Genomic DNA, 21,666 nt, shown 5'->3' with positions numbered 1-21,666 from the left:
CAGTAGTATTAGACTTTAGGCAGGGCAAGTTTATTTCTATAGCACATTTTATACACGGTGACAATTCAAAGTGCTTTACATAAACAAGAATAAAAGACAAGTATAAGAAAAATAAAAACAAATAATAAAAATGATTAAAAGCAGATGAAAATGTGTTAAAATAGGTTATAAAAGAATTAAAAAGAAGAGAAAGACTGTGGGCCATAGCACAGTGCTTATTCAGTAAAGGCACAGCTAAACAGATGAGTTGATTTAAATGTACCTAATGTTGTAGCACATCTGATCGTTTCTGGAAGCTGATTCCAGTGGTAGGGGTGCTGTTAGTAGCTGAAGGCTGATTCACTCTTCTTTGACTGGGAACTTTCTAATTTACTTGATCCTAATGATCTAAGTGATCTGTTAGGTTTGTATTCAGTGAGCATATCTGTAATGCATTTAGGTTCTAGGCCATTTAGTAATTTTATAGTCCAGTAGTAATATTTTTAAAATCTATTCTGAATGTAACTGGCAGCCAGTGTAAAGACCTGAGGACAGGTGTGATGTGCTCTGATTTTCTGCTTCTGGTCAGAATCCTGGCGCAGCGTTCTGAATGAGCTGCAACTGTCTGACTGTCTTTTTAGGAAGACCAGTGAGGAGTCCATTACAGTAATCCATCCTGCTGCTGATAAAAGCATGAACAAGTTTCTTTAAGTCCTCACTGAAAACAAAGCATCTGATTCTTGCAATGTTTTTGAGATGATAGTATGCTGATTTACTACTGCTTTGACATGACTATTGAAACTCAGATCTGAAAGAATCACACCAAGATTCTTAACCTTATTTTTTGTTGTTTGACCTTTAGCCACTTTAGTCACTGTTTATAAGCAACTGAAAAAAGCACAAATGTCAGGGCACCCTCAGACCCCAGAGGATTTAACCCAGGCGTGGGCAATTAATTTTTCCAGGGGTCACATTAGACTCTGGACCGGTTTTAGAGGGCCAGCCCAATACAGTTAATTTTTCCCCCAAAATAAAAACATTGATAAAAACTTTAAAGTTTAAAAAATAATCAATTTTACACAAAGTATTAAGACAAGCATCACAATATCAACTTCATATAAATGCAACAGGGTTGTTTGTTTGATTGCCTTATAATAGTTTATTTTTATTTATTTTAATATTCCTTCATTTTCTTTTTGGCTTATTAATCAGGGGTCGCCACAGTGGAATGAACCGCCAACTTATCCAGCATATGTTTTGCAGAGCACATGCCTTTCCAGCCGCAACCCAACACTGAGACTGGGAAACACCCATACACTCTTATTCACTGCGGCCAATTTAGCCTACCCAATTCACCTATACTACATGTGTTCGGACTTGTGGGGGAAACTGGAGCACCTCGAGGAAACCCATGCCAACATGAGGAGAACATGCAAACACAAAGAAATGCCAACTGGCCCAGCCGGGGCTCAAACTAGCAACCGTCTTGCTGTGAGGCGATCATGCTACCAACTATGCCACCGTGACACCCCATTAATTAATTAATTAATATTTTTTACATTCAGTGAGAGAGTTGAGTTGGCCTGAACATGTGCACTGAAGTCAGGTTGAATGTGAGGTGGATATGTGATGTACTGATCAGCACTGAGGGAGGATCTGTATCTGGATTTGTTAAATCATTAATCTGAGGTAATTAGTCTACCTTTATTACTGTGTAATTCCATACAAAGGCCCTGTTTACACTAGTGTGTTTTAGTTTTAAAACGGCGTTTTAGATCAAAAATGATCCGCGTCCACACTAGCGTTTCTGAACATATCTCTGTCCACACTACGCCACCAAATACATATATCACGTGACCATTCGTGCACTCTGGGCATGAGCGTTCTAGTATAAACAGAAAGCATGTGTCACGCTCGGCATTTGGTTATTGTTATTCAACAAACGCTGGTTGAACAATGAAGGCAATGGCAAAGAGAGCAAGAGAGGTATTTTTGTGGACAGACGAAGAGGTCGAGTTGTTACAAAACGTAACAAATGAATAACTGCACAATGGCGCCTAAAACAGACAATAGTGCAAACAACGCTCCCATTTCTGTGCCCATGTTGTTTACAGTGAAGGCTGGTCTGCTGTCTTCTGGTAGCGTTAAAGCCATGTGTTATAGTCATGTGATAGGGGCTTGACAAATAAGGGAAGGATACGCAATGACACAAGAGCCCCAATCAGGAGCCCTGCCTCCGTTTTCAGATGTCTCCGTTTTCCCCCATCCACACTGAGACGGAGCAGCAGCGTTTCAGAATGAAAACGGCCTCTCCAACGTTTCCAAAAGTAGTAGTACTTTGGACGGATGGTGTAACTGTAGCAAAACTTAAATGGGGCCAAAGTGTGACGCTGCCTGGTTGGTTCCTGTCAGTGACTCGTGGTTTGCTCGCGGTACTCTGAAATGTTTCCATTTTTTTCAGCTCGCAGTGCCTGAAAAACGTGAGCATGCATCTCTTCCTAATTGTGCGCTGAACCTGCACATCTCCATTAGAAATAACGAAACTGAAGCTGAAAATCCTGTTGACTCGCAATATCAGACCTGTGGATTGCAAGGCCCTGTTTGTGGCTGAATTTAAACTAAATAAATACTTTACGCGGGCCAATCTAAGAAGTCCAGTAGGCCGCATGTGGCCCACGGGCGTAAAATGCCCAGGTTTCGTTTAACCCCTTTTTGTTTTAACTGTCCAATAAGTTTACTTCACTATATTGCAATTAAATCCTAATTTCATTCATTCATTCATTTTCTTTTAGGCTTAGTCCCTTTAATAATCCAGGGTTGCAACTGTGGAATAAACCACCAACTTATCCAGCATGTCTTCCAGCCGCAACATATCTCTGGGAAACATCCAGACAGACTCATTCACACTCATACACTACGGACAATTTAGCCTACCCAATTCACCTGTACTACATGTGTTTGGACTGTGGGGGAAACTGGAGCACCCGGAGGAAACCACGCGAATGCAGGGAGAACATGCAAACTCCACAGAGATACACCAACTGACCCAGCCGAGGCTTGAACCAGCAACCTTCTTGCTGTGAGGTGACAGCACTATCTACTACGCCATTGCGTCACCCTAAATCCTAATCTAATCATTAGAAAGGTCTAAGTCTTCTGAATTCAAATTTTACCACTGTTTTTACTAATGTTTTATGTAGGAAGAAGGCTAAAGCCGACTTTATAAAAGACATATTGGGTGTAATGTAACAAAATATACATTTATTGTTTTATTTTCATAAATTTAAAGGCACATAACTTTAGTTTTATTTACCTTTTTGAGCTACAATCTGACATTGGTCTTCTTTAAAATGAGATTAAAGTCAACATGAACTGGAAACTGCAACCGTTTTTTTTCTGTATTGTGACTTCTTATGAAAATGAGTCAACAGTGGGCGTGGCTAATTTTTTCTACTGCGAGCTGATTGGATGTAGTAAAGTAGGTATTTCATTCAGAAAGATCTGGAGTTATTACAACCTAACAGACTCCTCCTGCTCACCATTTCTGTTTGTTGTCTAAACTGACAACGCCCAATACAGACAGACCTAATTTGAGAATTTAAATGCATTTTCACATTTTGATGTCAAATTACAGGGGAAAACTATTTATTTTATCCAAATGACATGGCAGATGAATTGTTTAAAATAAAACTAGCAATGTGGGCTAACAAAATCAGTATGGTTCGTTTTGATTTTATTTGTACTTTAGGCTTTGCTTATCTTTAAATCTATGCACTAAACTAAAGCATTGAACATTGGCATTCATTTAAGCTGAATATGTTTTTTTTTAATGTTCAAAAAATGTAGGCGACAGTTAAGGGCTTAAGAAAATGATTTTTGTTGCGTTTTTTAATGCAGCTGTGCTTCAATGAAAACAATCTGCAAAGTTGTTAATCATGATTAAGATATTGTCTCATAAAAACAAGTAGGGGTGGCACGGTGGCTCAGTGCTTATGTAACCCTCACAGTCCTACGCCACCCAACTCGCTCTGAGCTGGCATCGAACTGACGTCCATCCGCATGGGAGTCGGTTGCTCTAACCAGGAGTCTAAAGACAATGGCATCTAGCTGTTGTCGCTAGAGCACCTTTAGAGGTCAGAGGAGTGAGGTTTACCTGCACAGCACTTACTAGCTGGCCTCCGTTACACTTAGCACTGTCGCCTCATAACAAGAAGGTGGTTCGAGCCCTAGCTGGGCCAGTTGGCATTTCTGTGTGGAGTTTGCATGTACTCACCGTGTTGACGTGGGTTTCCTCTGGGTGCTCTGGTTTCCCCCCATAGTTCAAAGACATGCGCTATAGGTGAATTAAATAAACTAAATTTGCCGTAGTGTATGTCTGTGAATGAGTGTGTATGGGTGTTTCCCAGTACTGGGTAGCAACTGGAAGGGCATCCACTGATTAAAACATATGCTGGGTAAGTTAGTGGTTCATTCCACTGTGGCAACCCCTGGTGAATAAAGGGACTAAGCTGAAGGAAAATGAAATGTGAGTTGATGAATAGTAAAAGAGCTGATTTGTGTGCCGTACAGCATTTATTGCAGCGGATTTATTCAGCTGATGATAGTGATGTTTTCCACCATCTGCCTCATTCAGGATGCTCAATATGATTATCTGTTTCATCCAATTAAATCAATGCAAACCATCACGGGACACTCTCTAATCTCCCCGACTGCCCTCATGCTGCTTTAGAGGACTAGTTCAACCAAAGATGAAAAGGCTGTCATCAATTACTCACATTCATGCGGCTGAAACCTGCATGCACTTTTTATCATTTCTTTACACTATGTTGGCTTCCAAACAACATTGGACCCTGTTGACTTCCATAATAATGTATAACAACTAAGTCCTTATTAATACCTCAAGAGTACATACCTAAAAAGTACAACTCTTAGATACCAATATACATTTGAGGTACCAACAAAAGTCTTATCATTAATCCTAGTTGTAAGAACAATAAATAATAAATTGACTTCTAGTTGTTCATTAGGAAAAGTGGCAGAAGGTCGAGATTCTCATAGATTTCAGTCAAGTTTGGTGAAGGAACAATCATGGTTTGGGGTTACATTCAGTATGGGGGTGTGTGAGAGATCTGCAGAGTGGATGGCAACATCAACAGCCTGAGGTATCAAGACATTAGTGCTGCCCATTACATTACAAACCACAGGAGAGGGACAATTCTTCAGAAGGATAATGCATGAAGCGCTTCAGCCTCCACATCAAAGCTCCTGAAAGCAAAGGAGGTGCTCCAGGATTGGCCAGCCCAGTCACCAGACATAAACATTATTGAGCTACTGGAGTAAGATGGAGGAGGCGTTAAAGATGAAAAATCTTGATGAACTCTGGGACTCCTGCAAGAACGCTTTCTTTGCCATTCCAGATGACTTTATTAATCAGTGATTTGAGTCATTGCAGAGATGTATGGATGCAGTCCTCCAAGCTCATGATGGAGTCAGACACAATATTCATTCTGTTTCCACTGCAGCAGGACTTTATATTCTATACTGGACACTATTTCTGTTCAGTGACAAGACTCTTGTCTAAGCAAAGTCAGACCTCACTGTCCTAATGAAATCATTCAAAAGCAAGGCATGATCATATTTTATTTTGGTAAAATAAATGTAATCCAGAGGCCTTTGCTTTTCATATAAGCCACTTCGGATACCAAATGATCACCAGAAGTAGAGTTATTTTATTGTTGTTCCTAAAACTTTGATAGGCAACAAGACTTTTGTCAGGAGGTGTATAGTGCCGATATATACCTGTAAGTACAAATATGCACCCTTTGAAAAGGTACCACCAAAGTGACAGCTCTCGTACCTTTACTCCTAAGAGAGCATTGTAAGTTTGCACACAACAAAAGTAGAATTTTTCCAAATATTTTATAGATTAATGTATTTGAGCGCAGTGGGTAGCAAAATCACCTTACAACAAGATAGTTCCTGGTTCGAGCTTCGGTTGGGTCAGTTGCCGTTTCTCTGTGGAGTTTGCTTGTTCTCTCCGTGTTGGCGTGGGTTTTCTCCGTGTGCTCTGGTTTCCCCCACAAGTCTAAAGACATGCAGTATTAGTGAATTGGGTAGGCTAAATTGTCCATAGTGTATGAATGTGAATGTAAGTACACTTTATTAGGTACACCTGTCAAACTGATTGTTAATGCATATTTCTAATCAGCCAATCACATGGCAGCAACTCAAAGCATTTAGGCATGTAGATATGGGGTCCGTTCTTCGTACCTCGCTTAAATGATCTAAGATGATTTGTCAGATCCTGGATCTTTTAATCTTGATAACTGATCTCTCGCTAATTTGGTTCTTCAAACAAGTTCGCGAATCAGATTAGAATGTCTGGATGAACTGATCTGAGATCGCTGCGTTTGTTGTTAAGGACAGATCTATCGATCCTCGAAATCATGATCAGCAATGCAACGATTGGCTGACGGCACAGCAGCGTAATGACATCATCTTATTAATATTCAATTATCCATGTGAGCAAAATGACATCAAATTAGCAGTAAACGGCTTGTTAAATATGACACGCAGTAACTTCACATTTGTTGTGAGCTGCAGGCTTTACACTTTCATGTGTCAAGACAAGAGTATTCATCATGTATTTCAATGCAAATCAATGTATTTATTTCTTAATTTAGAAAAGATTTTCTTTATTATAGTAGCCGTTTTTTAAATCGGTGTAAAGAATAACTGGTTGTTTCCAAAAGCATTTTGATATTGGTAAAGGCGTCTGCAACTTTTGTGAAGCATCACTGGCATATTAACTATCAAAACATGTTTATGACTGCATAAATGTATTATTGCTTTTAAAAAAGCCACATATTGTGCATTTCTATTATACACAATTTGTACTAAAGCGATCTAAAAAGTTCATATCAATAAGTTTTCTCTTTGCACCACCAGGTGGCAGTCTTTGTAGCTCATTTCGAGGGTGCAGATTGCATACGTTTTATTAATATGTATAACTTTATTTATTTTATTAATTACTATAACTTTTATATATATAGTTAAAAAATATGTACCATTTTCCCAAGTGTATATAACTACTACTGTAAGAAAATATCAGAACTCGGTACATACTTTCTGTATTATCTTTGCTTGAACTGAGCCGATCTAATCCTGTTTATATAAATTGAACCTGCTCCCGATCAGGTTTGACCTAGCAGATCTGTTGCCATGACAACAACTCTCGGATCAGCTTTGAAGAACGAAACGATCCTGGATCGTGTCAAATCGTCAATATCCAAATCCAGCTAACTGAGTAATCCACGTACGAAGAACGGACCCCTGGTCAAGATGATCTGCTGCAGTTCAAATCGAGCATCAGAATGAGGAAGAAAGGGGATTTAAGTGACTTTGAATGTGGCATGGTTGTTGGTGCCAGACGGGTTGGTCTGATGATCTACTGGGATTTTCACTCACCACCATCTCTATATAGGGTTTACAGAGAATGATCTGAAAACGGGAAATATTCAGTGAGCGGCAGTTCTGTGGGTGCAAATGCCTTGGTGATGTCAGAGGTCAGAGGAGAATGGCTGATAGAAAGACTCAAATAATCACTCGTTACAACCGAGGTCTGCAGAAGAGCATCTCTGAACACACAACACGTCCAACCTTGAAGCAGATGGGCTATAGCAGTAGAAGACCACACCAGGCGCCACTCCTGTCAGCTAAGAACAGGAAACTGAGGCTACAATTCACACAGGCTCACCAAAATTGCACAATAGAAGATTGGAGAAATGTTGCTTGTCTGATGAGTGTCAAATTCTGCTGCCACATTTAAGTGGTAGGCACAGAATTTGTCGTCAACAACATCAAAGCAGGGATCCATCCTGCCTTGTATCAATGGTTCAGGCTGCTGGTGGTGGTGTAATGATGTGGAGTAGATTTTCTTGGCAAACTTTGGGCCCATTAATACCAATAGAGCATCGATTTAACACCACAGCTTACCTGAGTATTGTTGCTGACCATGTCCATCCTTTTATGACCACAGAGTAGCCATCTTCTGATGGCTACTTCCAGCAGGATAACGCACATAAAGCGTGAATCATCTCAGACTGATTTTTTTTAACATGACAATGAGTTCACTGTACTTAAATGACCTCCACAGTCACCAGATCACAATTCAATAGAGCACCTTTGGCATGTGGTGGAACGGGAGATTCTCATCATGGATGTGCAGCCAACAAATCTGCAGCAATTGTGTCCTGCTATCATGTCAATATGGAGCAAAATCTCTGAGGAATATTTCCAGTAGCTTGTTTAATCTACACCACGAAGGATTAAAGGCAAAAGGGGGTCCAGCACTGTACTAGTAAGGTGTACCTAATAATGTGGCCGGTGAGGGCACGTGTTGTGACTTGGGTGCATTTTTTAACATTTGAATATCAAGATAGACTTAGGATTGTAATAGGTTACTTTTAGAAGTAACGTTGATGCACATCTCTTGAGTATATACTGTCTCTACATCCCAGCATGCTTCGTGACACTAATAAAGTCACTGCTGTGTTTTTGCAGGCTGTTGTCGCATGTCACATCTTCTTGGATCTTCTGTGAGTTTATCCTTTCATGAGGTTTAAGTGCACAAAGATATTTCTCCTCTAGCTAAGAGGATTTCCCGTCAGTCTGTGTCCATTTATTTGGAAACAAGCATTAAAATTAAGCTGGTTGCTCTTTCTGTTGTTTGGGCGAAAATCCAAAGTTTCTTTTTTCTTGGAAATTTCCACAAAAGCGAGATTATGTTCAGGAGTAATGGACCTGCATGCTGAGAAAATAGCAGATGTAATTATTCAAGTGTTATTTCACTGATAGTTTTGCTTCTAAAATTATAGCAAAGCAGTGTTTTTCAGCCAGCTGGAATCGATTAGATCCTCAAGAGAATACAGTGATGAAAAACAAGATGGTGACTTAATTTATCTGTCTGTAGCTAGACTTTTGTCTAGCAGCTTCTTTAGACTGTAACCATACTTCTGACTTTATCTGCCCGAGAACTGAGACGTTTGCCTTTTTTCTGTCTGTATAAAATACTGTACAAACTGACTATTCCACTGACTTCAAACAGTATTCAAAAACAAAGCAGGCTGTAGGGCTGTGCAATATGACCGTTCACAGTTTAACTACATGATGTAACTACAGATGAGTTGAGCTTTAAATGAGAAAAGATGCTAACGGTCCAATCCGATTCAATGATCTATGCTAAGCTAAGCTAAAAGTTTCACATCAGCCTAGAAAATAGGAACTTTTCATATTCCATCAGTCTTAGTACACGATAAAACTAATGAAGAGTCGAGCTTTAAATAGGAAAATGATCAAAACTCTTTGGCCATTTTTGAGCAAGATGGTAATGGTCTTATCTGATTTAATGACCTATGCTAAGCTAAGCTAAGCTAAAAGTATCACATCAGCCTAGACCCCTGCTGAAAAAATCCAGCTTAAACCAGCCTAGGCTGGTTTTAGCTGGTCAACCAGGCTGGTTTTAGAGGGGTTTTGGCCACGTCCAGGCTGGTTTCCAGCCATTTCCAGCCTGGTCTTAGCTGGTTAGGCTGGGAGATGACCAGCTAAAACCAGCTTGACCAGCCTAGCAGGCTGCCTAGCAGGCTGGGAGCCCAGCCAAAACCAGCTATGTCCAGCTTAAACCAGGCTGGTCAAGCTGGTTTTAGCTGGATTTAGCTGGTCATTTTCCAGCCTGACCAGCTAAGACCAGGCTGGAAATGGCTGGAAACCTGCCTGGAAGTGGCCAAAACCCCTCTAAAACCAGCCTGGTCGACCAGCTTAAACCAGCCAACCAGCCTAGGCAGGTTTAAGCTGGATTTTTTAGCAGGGACAATTTAATTTTCTGTCAGTCTTAGTACTCGATATAACTACAGAACAGTCAAGCTTTTAATAGGAAAGTAATTGAAACTGGTTATTTTTTGAGTGAGATGCTAATGGTCTAATCCTATTCAATGATCTATGTTAAGCTAAGCTATAAGTATTATATCAGCCTAGAAAATATAAACTTTTCATTTTCCATCAGTCTCAGTACACTATTTAAATACGGAACAGTCAAGCTTTGAGTTGGAAAGTAATTGAAACTGGTTATTTTTTGAGTGAGATGCTAATGGTCTAATCCAATTCAATGGTCTATGCTAAGCTAAGCTAAAAATATGATATCAGCCTAGAAATCGGAACTTTTCATAACTACAAAACAATCAAGCTTTAAATAGAAAAATAATCTAAACTCTGGTCATTTTTTGAGTCAACATGCTAAAGGTCTAATTTGACTCAATGATCTATGCTAAGCTAAGCTAAACGTATCACATCAGCCTAGAAAATAGGATTTTTTGTTTTCCGTCAGTCTTAGTACGCAATGTAACTACAGAACAGTCAAACTTTAAATAAGAAATTTATCAAAACTCTTTAGTCCTTTTTGAGTGAGATGCTAATGGTCTAATCCGATTCAATGATCTATGCTAAGCTAAAAGTATTATATCAGTCTAGGTATTTTTCATTTTCCGTCAGTTTTATTACTTGATATTACAACAGAACAGTCAAACTTTAAATAGGAAAATAATCAACTCTTTGGTGCTTTTTGAGTGAGATGCTAATGGTCTAATCTAATTCAATGATCTATGCTAAGCTAATATAAAAGTATTATATCAGAAAATAGGAACTTTTAATTTTATGTCAATCTTAGTACATGATAAAACTACAAAAGAGTCAAACTTTAAACAGGAAAGTAATATGAAACACTGGTCATTTGTTGAGTCAAGATGCCAATGGTGTAATCTGATTCAGTGATCTATGCTAAGCTAAAAGTATCATATCAGCCTAGGAAATAGAAACTTTCATTTTCTGTCAGTCTTAGTAGACCGTAACTAGAGAAGAGTCAAGCTTTAAAAAGGACAATTATCAAAACTCTTTGGTACTTTTTGACTGAGATGCTAATGGTCTAATCTACGGGTGTCCAAACTTGGTTCTGGAGGGCCAATGTCCTGCTGAGTTTAGCTCTAGCTCAAGCTTGCTTCAACACACCTGCCAGGAAGTTTCTAGTATACCTAGTAAGAGCTTGACTGCCTTGTTCAAGTGTGTTTGATTAGGTTTGGAGCTAAACTCTCCAGGACACCGGCCCTCCAGGATCAAGTTTGGAAACCCCTTGTCTAATCCGATTCAATGATCTATGCTAAGCTAAGCTAAGCTAAAAAGTATTATATCAGCCTAGAAAATAGGAACTTTTGTTGTCCGTCAGTCTTAGTACGCAATGTGATTACAGAACAGTCAAGCTTTAAATAAGAAAATTATCAAAACTCTTTAGTCCTTTTTAAATGAGATGCTAATGGTCTAATCCGATTCATTGATTTATGCTAAGCTAAGCTAAAAGTATCATATCAGCCTAGGTTCAGTCTGTTGCATTTTGTTAATGGAAAGAATGATACACTCCAGCTTTATTTTGTTTTGTTTCCTCGCATGAACCTTGTTTGTGTGTGTGAGTGTATGTGTGTGTCTGTCTCCTGATAGGATTACAGAGTAGGGTGTGTGTCGATCTCCGCACTGAAAGAAAGTGTGTGGCGGTCTGGTCATAAAAAGAGAGGATTCAGGGTAAAGAGATTAGATCTCATGCAGATTATGTGCTATTCATATTTTAGGCAGAGCAAAAGGCACTCATCTGAATAAATGTGAAACTGAGATGATTGAATAAGTGAATATGTTGCCTTTAACATCTTTTAAACAAGTCAGGATTAAAAGCTTTGGGAATCTTCTTCAGTGGTTAATAAAACAAAAGATATTTATTTAGCAAACTTATTTGAAACACAACTTACATTTTTGTGAAACTGCAATAAATTTACTTGTTTACCTGCAGTTCATAGGTAAAGTGAACACTAGGAGACAGTATGACGACTGCAACGTTTGTTCCTTTTCACGTTAATTATATTTACAGGGACATATTATTGACGAATAAAGCATTACTTTTTAAAGCAGTTTTTTTAACATTGAGTAAACATAAAAAAACAACTTATTCCTGTCCGAATCTGCCATGTCTGTCTTTTTCTTTAGTGAAGCATTCTTCCACAAAAGAGATCAAAGCAATGTAAAATCAAGGTAAAACTATGTGGTCGTAGTGCACTTTTCTCTTACATACTGTATGCTTCTGAAAACACTATTGGTTGGGTTTAGGTCAGTGTATATCTGAAAACGAACTGCAAAACCTATCTTTTGTATTACAAATTAGCAAAAATCTATACAGCGCCCTCTAGTGAATTTGTCATCTGAAACGTGCATCAAAACTTACCTGGAGCAATGTAATTTTTATTTAGCAAAAATGTAGGCTGAAGCACGTGTTTCCAATAAATCTGTGCTGGTTATTGTTGTTGAAATGAAGTAGTTTATCATTTCACATTAGAGGAATCACTATACTGTAAACTAAATAGATTTAATTGAAGTTTATTTTATTTCTATCCATTTTTATATATATATATATATATATATATATATATATATATATATATATATATATATATATATATATATATTTTTTTTTTTTTTTTTTTTACCTGTGTAATAACAAATTTTTGTTGGTTTTTAGGAAATGAAATTATATATTGTCACACTCTCGGCTCATTCCTGCAGTCCTAACCACCACTCTCTCTCACCATCCACCACACACCCATGAACCTTCCCCTGATTACTGATCACTTGCACCTGCAGCCGCAATCACCATTGACCATAAATGCTCACCTCACTCAGTCAGCGGCTGGAATCAAAAGCTGCTTTTCCCCATAAAACTCTCCTGTGCTCCTCCGTGGATGTTCTTCTCCTCCTTCTCCTGCGAATGCAGTTGCATTTAATAAGGAAAGTGACTATTCTTATATTGGCATTTAACATCTTCACTGAGCTCTACTGAACTGTGAGATCGCTCACCCTCCTCAACGCTATTAATCTGCTTTCCTACTGTTGTTGCTACGTTGAATAAACGTTCTTAAGGTTTTACCTCTTCCTTGTGTGGCCGTAACATATATATATATATATATATATATATATATATATATATATATATATATATATATATATATATATATATATATATATATATATATATATATATACATACACTGTGTATATATACTGGCCACTTAATTAGGTACACCTTACTAGTATTGGGTTGAACCCCTGTTTTTCTTCAGGACTGCCTGAATCCTTCATGTCATAGATTCAACAAGGTACTGGAAATATTGCTCACAGATTTTGGTGCATATTGACATGATAGCATCACACAGTTGCTGCAGACTTGACGGCTGCACATCCATGATTGAATCTCCGGTTCTGCCACATACCAAAGGTGCTCTATTGGATTGAGACCTGGTGACTGTGGAGGCCATTTTAGTACAGTGAACTCATTGTCGTGTTCAAGAATCCAGTCTGAAATGATTCACGCTTTATGACATGGCACGTTATCCTGCTGGAAATAGCCATTAAAAGATGGGTACACTGGGGTCATAAAGGAATGCTCTACTACAGACCTCGGTTGTAACGAGTGCTTATTTGAGCTTCTGTTGCCTTTCTATCAACTGGAACCAGTCTGGCCATTCTCCTCTGACCTCTGGCATCAACAAGGCATTTGTGCCCACAGAACTGCCACACACTGGATATTTTACTCTTCTTCAGATCATTCTCTGTAAACCCTAAAGATGGTTGTGCGTGAAAATCCCAGTAGATCAGCAGTGTCTGAAATACTCAGACCAGCCCGTCTGGCACCGACAACCATGCCACGTTTAAAGTCACTTAAACCCCCTTTCTTCCTCATTCTGATGCTCTGTTTGAACTGCAGCAGATCTTCTTGACCATGTCTACATGCGTAAATGTGTAGAAATTTGTGTTAACGAGCTGTTGGACAGGTGTACCTAATAAAGTGGCCAGTGAATGTTCAAATTTAACTGATTGAAATGTACCTGTTGGTTACTTTTAACTGATTAAACATTATTTTCCCGATTTCATGATTTATGCATTTCTAAAAACATGAGAACTTCATTAACTAGATGAATATGAAAATGTACAATAAATAATAAACCATGCCATTATTAACTTGCGTATTCTATTAAACAACTGTACATAATAACGTCAACCTCAAAGCATCATTGCGAGAAACACAACCAAGTGAGAATCTGAATGTTGGTGTTTTCCTCATCAAAGTTACAGTTCTGAGCTCATTTACATAAATTCACAGGAATGACTGAATCAAACACTCTCTCTCTCTCTCTCTCTCTCTCTCTCACTCACACACACACACACACACACACACACACACATACACACACAAGTCCTTGGGTTTGTTTCTTTGAGTACGTCAGTGTGTGGGTGTGGAGCGAGAGCTGAGTCTGTGTGAGATTCAGTACATACTGATCACTGGCCAAACACACAAAACGTCATACAGCCAGTTAGTCCCTTATTTATCAGAGGTAAACACAGCGGAACGAACCACCAACTATTGCAGCATATGTTTTACACAGGAGATGCCCTTCCAGTGGCAACCCAGTACTGGAAAACACCCATGCACTCTCATTCACATTCATACACTACGGTCAATTTTGTTTACCCAATTCCCCTATAGCACATGTGTTTGGACTGTGGGGGAAAACGGAGCACGAGGAGGAAACCCCCGCCAACACGGGGAGAACCTGCAACACAAAAATGCAACATGCAACACAGACCTTCTTGCTGTGAGGCGGCAGTGCTAACTTCTGAGCCAGCATGCCACCTATTAAATTAAAACAAAAGTTGTTTAAGTCTTTATAGTCAATTGATCCTTTAGAAAGAAAAAAAATAAATGTTGATTTGATGCTTTTCTGATCGATATCAATGCTCAAAATTGCATCTGCCTAAATGTCAACATTATTCGATGAATAAATGTTATTATAATATAAATAGAAATCATTTGGAACATCATAATTGTCTTAAATATGTCATTTTTGAGATCATAATAAATTAATGACTCATTTAAATATTCATGAAGTCAGTTTTTTGAATATATAGTGAATGCTGTAATTTAACAATGAACAAGAAATTCCCTTTATGAAATTCAGGGGACATGGGGGCTCAGTGGCTAGCACTGTAGCTTCACAGCAAGAAGGTTGCTGGTTCGAGTCCTGGCTGGGTCAGTTGGCATTTCTGTGTGGAGTTTGCATGTTCTTCTTGCATTCGGGTGGGTTTCCCCCACAGTCCAAACACGTGCTATACAGAGCATCCGGAAATTATTCATAGCGTTTCACTTTTTCCACTTTTTTTTATGTTACAGCCTTATTCCAAAATGGATTAAATTTGTTTATTCCTCAACATTCTACACACAATCCCCCATGATGACAATGTGAAAAAAGAGTTTTTGAAATTGTTGCAAATTCATTAAAAATAAAAAGCTGAAAAATCACATGTACATCAGTATTCACAGCCTTTGCCGTAAAGCTCTAAATTGAGCTCAGGCACATTCTGTTTCCACTGATCATTCTTGAGATGTTTCAGCAGCTTCATTGGAGTTCATCTGTGGTCAATTCAGTTGATTAGACATGATTTGAAAAGGCATACACCTGTCTATATAAGGTCCCAGGGTTGACAGTGCATGTCAAAGCAGAAACCAAGCATGAAGACAAAATAATTGTCTGTAGACCTCTGAGATGGGACTGTCTCGAGGCACAAGGCTGGGGAAGGTTACAGAAAAAAATTCTGCTACTCTGAAAGTTCCAATGAGCACAGTGGCCTCCATCATTCGTAAGTAGATGTTTAACCACCAGGACTCTTCCTAGAGCTCGTTGGCCATCTAAGCTGAGTGATCAGGGGAAAAGAGCTTTAGTCAGGGAGGTGATCAATAACCTGATGGTCACTCTGTCTGAGCTCCAGTGTTCTCCTGTGGAAAGAGGAGAACCTTACAGAAGGACAACCATCTGTGCAGCAATCCACCAATCAGGCCTGTATGGCAGAGTGGTGAGACGGAAGACACTCCCCACCTGGAATTTGCTAAAAGGCATCTGAAGGACTCTCAAACCATAAGAAACTAAATTCACTGCTCTGATGAGACTAAAATTGAACTCTTTGGAGTGAATGCCAGGCGTTATGTTTGTAGAAAACCAGGCAGCGCTCATCAGCAGGCTAATACCATCCCTACAGTGAAGCATGGTGGTGGCAGCATCATGCTGTGGGGATGTTTTTCAGCAGCAGGAACTGGAAGACTAGTCAGGATAGAGGGAAAGATGAATGCAGCAATGTACAGAGACATCCTGAATCAAAACCTGCTTCAGAGTGCTCTTGACCTCAGACTGGGACGACGGTTCATCTTCCAGCAGGACAATGACCCAAAGCACACCGCCAAAATATCAATGGAGTGGCTTCACAACAACTTGGTGAATGTCCCAGCCAGAGCCCAGACCTAAATCCTATTAAACATCTCTGGAGAGATCTGAAAATAGCTGTATACCATCGCTTTCCATCCAACCTAATAGAGCTTGAGAGGTACTGCAAAGAGGAATGGGCAAAAGTTCCCAAAGACAGGTGTGCCAAGCTTGTGGCATCATATTTAAAAAGACTTGAGGCTGAAAATGCTGCCAAGGGTGCATCAACAAAGTATTGAGCAAAGATTGTGAATACTGGTGTACGTTTGATTTTTCATGTTTTTTATTTTTAATAAATTTGCAACAATTTCAAAAACTCTTTTTTTCTACTTGTCATTACGGGGGATTTAGTGGAGAATGTTGAGGAAATAAATAAATGTAATTTATTTTGGAATAAGGCTGTAAAATAAAAAAGTGAAAAAAGTAAAGCGCTATCAATACTCTCCAGATGCACTGCAGGTGCATTGAATAAACCAAGTTGTCCTTAGTGTATGTGTGTGTGTGTGTGTGTGTGTGTGTGTGTGTGTGTGTGTGTGTGTGTGTGTGTGTGTGTGTGAATGAGTGTGTATGGATGTTTTCCAGTACTGGGTTACAGCTGGAAGGGCATTCGCTGTGTAAAACATGTGCTGAAATAATTGGCGGTTCATTCCGCTGTGCCGACCCTTGATGAATAAAGGGACTAAGCTTAAGGAAAATGAATGAATAGATATCAAATTCAGCTCAAAATGTCACTTATGCAGCTTTACCTCAATAATATGAACAGTTAATCACAATTCACATCATTTATTAATGAAAGAGCAGTTGTGCATTCAACTGAAGATGTCAATGTGTACATCTTCGCTAATGCAAGTTAAAGCTGCATGCTTTACTCAAACCAAAACTTCAGTTGTGTTTCTTATTTACTGTATATTTCATCCGGAAATACAATTAGAGAACAATTACTCATCTCTCAGCTTCAGCGAGCAAATTAGTGGCATAATGAGCTCTTGAGGGAGTCTTTAATTAGTGTTTCTTACATGCAAAAGAATGGCTGCCGGTCTAATAAACAAGGTTAAAGCGGGTTTCTAGTCAAGATTCCCTTCATATCAGCGTGGCATAAAGAAACAACGAAAGCAGACTGGATTTGTGCGTCTGTCCTCAACGAACAGCATTACTGGCCAGCTGCTAATCGCAACAAGCTGGTGTTTTAGCGCCTCATTACTGAGAAACCTGCAGCATTAAAACAGATGGTGGAGAGCCAAGATCAACCCTCAAAGCAATTACATAAGAGCATCAATCTAAAAAATAAAACACAATACCACTGTTGCACACATGCTTAACTAGTTAAAACTATGCTGGAGTATGAGATAAACATTACAAGAAAAAAAATGCATGCATGCTTACAGTAGCGTTCAAAAGTTTGGGGTCAGAAAGTAATGTTTTAAAAGAAAATAAAAGTTTTATCAAATTGATTATTAAAGTGACAAAGACAATTGTAATAATACTAAATATTTCAAAGAAATGATGTCAAGCAAAAATAAAGCAAAGCAAAAAAAAAAAAAAAAAAGTATTCCACAATTTTTTTTTCAATTGTGCTTATAGGGTATATGACAACACACTCTCAGAAAAAGTTACACAATTGTACCTTTAGGGCCTACTCACACTATGCCATCCGTACTGTGCCCAGGCCTGTTTCCCGGATCGTTTGAGAAGTGTGAGTGCGCTGAATCGGGCTCAAGCACGGTTCACTTGGCCGGCCCTGGCCCGGTTGGAAGAGGTGTGCCTGAGCGCGGTTTACTTGGGCTTTGGCACGGTACGCTTGTGTGTGAGTGCAAAACGCGCCAAAGCCCGAAACTGAAAGCGAGACGTGACTTTTAAGGGGGTTTCATATGGATTTATTAATGATACTTACTGTTCAGTGAACGCAAACTGCCGTCGTTTATTAAAGAAGCAAACTCCTCACTGCACCACATCTGCGCGGCTTCAGCAGACCTCCTCATTCCTGCAGCACGAGGACTTGATTGTTTATGAGCGCTAAAAGTGGCGGATCTGTTTGGCGAAATATCTGACTGCGTGTCACCGCATCCCTAAGGACTGTTTGGCGAAATATTTGACTGCATAGCAAACAACTGAAACGATATAACTAGAGAACTCTCCACTGTGCTGCTGAGTGAGAGTGAGTTAGAGCGCTTCTCACTGAACAGCGCAGCATCGATGACGTAAGCGTGCCGAGGCCCGTTTGTGGTGTGAGCGCGGGCCGTCGGGGGAGACGGGAGGGGGGACCAGCGTGCCGAGGCCCGGTTCGAGGCAACTGTACCTAGTGTGAGTACGGCCTTAAAGGTACAAGAGACCCGTCACTGGGGTGGTACCCTAAAGGGTACAATTCTGTACCTCTATTTAATTGTACCTTCTACATCTGTACCACTTAAGGGACACTTTTATACCCCCAAGGAACAAAATTGTGGACACTGAAATGTACCTTATCATGTTATAAAGCATTTTCAGTGTGCTGGTCCAGGCATTTTGATCTTTTGGTGACTGCATGCACAAATAAATAAATACAATTTTTTGGTTTACAGATGCCCATTTTTATTTAGAAATGAAGTAGTATTTCATTACAACTCACAACTGAATGTGTCAAGAAATAAAATTACACAGTAAGTATAAAGCAGACATTTAAAACAGTCAAAAGAACAATTTAGATAAATAAAAAATTGTACCCTCACTGTACCTTTTTTCGAACAGTGTACAAGATATAATATAATATAATATAATATAATATAATATAATATAATATAATATAATATAAAATAATATAATATAATATAATATAATATAATATAACATAATTTAATGTCATTACTGTGTAGAGTTTGCATGTTCTCCTCGTGTTGGCGTGGGTTTCCACCGGGTGCTCTGGTTTCCCTCACAGTCCAAACACATGCGCTATTGGGGAATTCGATGAACTAGACTGGCCATTGTGTATGAGTGTGTGTGTGTGTGTGTGTGTGCGTGTGCGTGTGCGTGTGTGTGTGTGTGTGTGTGTGAATGAGTGTGTATGAGAGTTTCCCAGTTCTGGGTTGTGGCCAGAAGGGCATCCGCTATGTAAAACATATGCTTGAATAGTTGTTGGTTCATTCTGTTGTGGCGACCTGATGTATCCGAGACTAAGCTGAAATAAAATGAATGAACAGCTATTTAAATATCTGGAATCTGAGGGTACAAAAAAAAATCGAAGTATTAAGAAAATTGCCCTTTAAAGTTGTCCAATTAAGTTCTTACAAATTCATATTACAAAATTAAGAAACAAAGTTTCTATATATTTACATTAAGAAATGTACTAAATGTCTTCAAGAAACAGGATTTTTGCTTAATATTATAAGTTTTTCAGCATAAAAATCTACATTTTAGCTCATAGTTTTTTATACCGGTGCAACATAAGACTGATTAAAGTATCTACAAAACTATTAATAATTATTTAATTAATGTTTTAGAATTTATTCATTATTGATTATGTGAAAATAAATATGCATTTGTATTTTGTGCATTGTATATACTGATGTCTGTGTTTATTAAAAAGCTAAATTTGCTAAGTGATAAGGGTTTCATATTGACACCTTTCATACTTTTCAACTTTAAAGGACCTTTTATGGAAAAAAAAACACTTTTTAAACACAGTTGTGTGTCACCCGTCTATAAGTATAACCAGCTTCTAATGGTAAAAATAGATTAATCTTTTTTTTACAGTCACACTTGATATTGTAACTATACGATAGTGACAACAGCGGTGAGGATCCAATTGCAGAGTCATTATTACACAATAAATGGTTAGGCAGGCAAGGATCGATCACAGGACCAAACAGAATTAAAAAAGGGCAATCCAAAAGAGCAGTGAAAACCAGGCAGGAGATTGGTCCAGGCGGATAACAAATAAAGCGAGGAATCAAAATATGGAAAGGCAAGGAGAAATGTTTCATGATGCTACAGGTAGAGCAAGAATCAGCAACTAATGTGAGTCAGTGAGGTGTATTTATAGTCCTGGAAATCAATTATGACAAGCTTCAGCTGTGTGTGATCAGGGAAAACCGGAACAGGTGTGTGTAAGGTGCATGACAGGATTTGTAGTTATGGTGGCAGAATTGTAGTCTGAAAGTGAAGGTTCTCCGGCGATCTGCATGAGCTAGATCGCTGGTGACCGTAACAGATAAAATCAATCTGCAGAAACACTTTAATTGACATTCCCTTTTTGTACATGTCATCAGAGTGGGAAAGCTCCGCCCATTAGTGATCATCTCTCCCTCATTAGCATAGGACGTTAATCTTGTTTTTGAATCTGCCACTATGCTGACACACAGGCATTTATAGCTCCGTCCTCTTTTGAAAATCTCTTTTAAATTTAAAGTGACTGTCACCAAAGTAGCACAATTGGGATCAAAGCCTAAAAGGGTCAGTTTTAAAGAGTTTTAAACATTATTTGTGTGATTTTTTGAGCTGAAACCTCCCATGCACACTCGAGGGACATCAGCGACTTGTTTTACATCTTGTAAAAAGAGGCCTCTTTATAGAAAAAGTACATTTAAAAGTCATATTTTAGTGAATATTTCACTATGAAATGCTGAAAAAGGCATTATATTCTCAGTTGAGGAGCTGAGTCGGTTTGAGTTCATGAAGAGGCTGCTGCTGCTGTCGGCTACATTAGTAGTCATGGTAACAGTCTCAGAGATGCACTGCACTTTCAGTCCCATAGAAAGCAGAGCGTAGAGGAGCTGAAGGGACATAAGAAGACCTGAAGAAATGCTCAAGAAATTCATATGTGTATTGTTATTTACACACTCTTAATGGCAATACTTGGACTAAGCTTATAGACTATTTTGAGGCATGTAAACAATAACAATGATCCTAATGTATTTCCTGTTTTACATATTACTTTCCATAGCTTTTCGATAACTCAAAAGGCTTCACATATTGATAAATAGGTCATGATAGCTGTTTTAACTTTAAGATAAGACTGAATTGCCTTTTGTTACGGTTATGAAATAGTTTAACAACAAGCAGGAAATGTTTATGGCCCATTGACATGACCACATTGAAATTGTCTATAGCACATTTGTTATTATCTTAAGAAAATGTTAAAGACAGTGAGACTTGAAAATTGTCATCATGTTTTTATGTTATGCTGCATAGCTGAGTGAAACTATATATATATATATATATATATATATATATATATATATATATATATATATATATATATAAATGAAACAATAAATATAAACAATAAACATAAACGATAAACATTTCAAGACAAATC

The 21,666-nt window shown here is 38.6% G+C and overlaps 2 protein-coding genes across 9 annotated transcripts in view; one reads left to right on the top strand and one right to left on the bottom strand.

Moving 5' to 3' along the window:
• The window catches only part of slc4a10b (solute carrier family 4 member 10b), a 155,411-nt gene that overhangs the window by 26,580 nt on the left and 107,165 nt on the right, over positions 1 to 21,666 (top strand). The gene's annotated exons all lie outside the window — the stretch shown is intronic.
• The window catches only part of rbms1b (RNA binding motif, single stranded interacting protein 1b), a 447,127-nt gene that overhangs the window by 387,935 nt on the left and 37,526 nt on the right, over positions 1 to 21,666 (bottom strand). The gene's annotated exons all lie outside the window — the stretch shown is intronic.

This window comes from Danio rerio, chromosome 9, assembly GCF_049306965.1.
Source record: "Danio rerio strain Tuebingen ecotype United States chromosome 9, GRCz12tu, whole genome shotgun sequence".
NCBI classification, from domain to species: domain Eukaryota; kingdom Metazoa; phylum Chordata; class Actinopteri; order Cypriniformes; family Danionidae; genus Danio; species Danio rerio.
This window is presented reverse-complemented; position numbering and strand designations above follow the sequence as displayed.